This window comes from Trichechus manatus, unplaced genomic scaffold, assembly GCF_000243295.1.
Source record: "Trichechus manatus latirostris isolate Lorelei unplaced genomic scaffold, TriManLat1.0 scaffold00101, whole genome shotgun sequence".
Taxonomy (NCBI): Eukaryota; Metazoa; Chordata; class Mammalia; order Sirenia; family Trichechidae; genus Trichechus; species Trichechus manatus.
This window is the reverse complement of record NW_004444037.1, coordinates 6,515,802-6,517,956: the sequence shown is the minus strand read 5'-3', so window position 1 is coordinate 6,517,956 and position 2,155 is coordinate 6,515,802. Positions and strand designations below refer to the sequence as shown.

General features: G+C 42.9%; 1 non-coding gene across 1 annotated transcript; it reads right to left on the bottom strand.

Moving 5' to 3' along the window:
• Positions 1-913: 913 nt before the first annotated feature.
• On the bottom strand, positions 914-984 carry TRNAG-UCC (transfer RNA glycine (anticodon UCC)). Its single transcript has one exon. It is a non-coding gene; the product is annotated as a tRNA-Gly (tRNA).
• Between the last annotated feature and the right edge of the window lie 1,171 nt (positions 985-2,155).

Below are 2,155 nucleotides of genomic sequence, written 5' to 3'. Positions count from 1 at the left end.
ACACATGAATCCAAGAATACAGGGTTTACACCAGGACAAAGGAGAGGGAAGGGGAAAGAACTGGCCTGAGACAGTTTTCTGGGTAGAAGCAGGAGGCTAAGCCTGGTGAATGCCTCTTCAACCAGTGTGCAGGAGGACCCATGCACAGCGCTCATGCCCCTTTTGTATTAATACCTTTGTGTCTTCACATCCCTGATGGAAAGGGAAATATTTCCTTCCAGAGGCAGCAGCCAGTCAGCCATTTGGAAGACTGTGAGTTGACCTTGGCCATGTTCTTTGGCCTGTGCCTTTATTGTTAGGCGCCATCAGGTCGGTCCCATCTACTAGCCACTTTATGTACAACAGAATGAAACACTGCCTGGTCCTGTGCCATACTCACAATGTCTTTAATATGCTATATTTAATCCTCAGTTTTGCTCCTCTTGCTCCCAGGTTCTATTCTGTAATGTTAGAGAAACGGTCCCAGGAGGACCTTGAGTATGAGGACTTTATAAGCTACATTAAGCAACCCAGAGTCAGAGAACAACACCTACAACCGATGAACACTAAGGTTTGCCCAGTAAAGCATAAATGTTCATTTATTCAACAAGCATAAGCATTTGTTTAACATCTATTGCATGCCAGATACTGCCTTAGAAGCTAGAGTGGTTATTAGCTGCCATTGAGTTGGCCCCTGACTCCTGATGACCCCAGGCACAATGGAACAAAACTCTACCGGGTCCTGTACCATCTTCATGATTGGTGTGGATCTGACCATTGTGATTCGTAGGGATTTCATTGGCTGATTTTTGGAAGTAGATCACCAGAACTTCCTTCCTAGTCTGTTTGAGTCTAGAAGCTCAGCTGAAAACTGTTTGACATCATAGCAACATGTAAACCTCCCCTAACAGATAGGTGGTGGCTGTGCATGAGGTGCACTGGCTGGGAATCAAACCCAGGTCTCCTGCATGGAAGGCAAGAATTCTACCACTGAACCACCACTGCTTAAGCAAACTCATTGCATTTAGTTGATTACAGCTCATAGCAACACTGTAGGACTAAGTAGAATTGCCCCATAGGGTTTTCAAGGCCCTGGTGGTACAGTGGTTAAGCCCTCAGCTGCTAACCAAAAGGTTAGCGGTTTGAACCCACCAGCTGCTCCACGGGAGAAAGATGTGGCAGTCTGCTTCTGTAGAGATTAAACTTATTGCCCTCAAGTCTATTGCGACTCAGAGCAACTCTATAGGACAGAGTAGAATTGCCCCACAGGGTTTCCAAGGCTGTAAATCTTTACAAATTCCCATTTTCTTCCAGATCATCTTTTGACTTCCCATAAATTTATGTCTAACAGATTTGCAACCTGTCTTTTACCGAAATACCCCATTGACTCCAGAGGAACCCAACTGGGTTATTTCCAAGGTCAGCCTCAGCTGTGCTGCACTGGTGACTATTTAACTGGAATAAAGCAACCACGTTGCTGTCAACTAGCTGAGTGTGGGGTCCGAGTGGGATTCTGAACGTTAGCACAGAGCAGGAGTGAAGGTTACAGAACAATTAACAAGTACCAAGTTAAATTCATTATAGCATATGGTTTAAATAAAGTATGACTCTAAAGTGGGTCTTTTCCTTCTAATTTTAATCTTTGCATATGAAGCCATTTATTGAATAATTCTTGCTTTTCTTTTTCTCATGCTTACCTCATCTTATATGTAATTATTGTATATCCTTAGATCAACATCCAAGTCTCTAGCCAGTTTCATTGGTCTACATCTTTATTGTGCCAAAATCACAGTGCTTTAACATACAGGGAGAGACTGATTTCTCCTAACCCCCACTTCCTTTCCATCCCCGCCTCACCTTCTTACCTGCCTCCTTTGCCCCTCTTTTCTGGAGACATAAGAAGAGAGCATGAGCTCTACCCTCCTTGAGGACCTTGCATTCTACAAAGGAAAACAATATTTATGCACCTGGAGAACGTGAAGTGCTCATAGTTAATGCTCAAAATGGCTTGTTGAAATAATAAGTTCAAATATAATGTGATACTATTACCAACCAGTTTCTCTATAAACTATTCTAAATAAATGGTTCCAGTCCTCCAAAACACACACACACAGACACATACACACACAAATCTCTACTGCTAAGTAATCTTGCTCTTGTTTTTTAGACTGGCTGA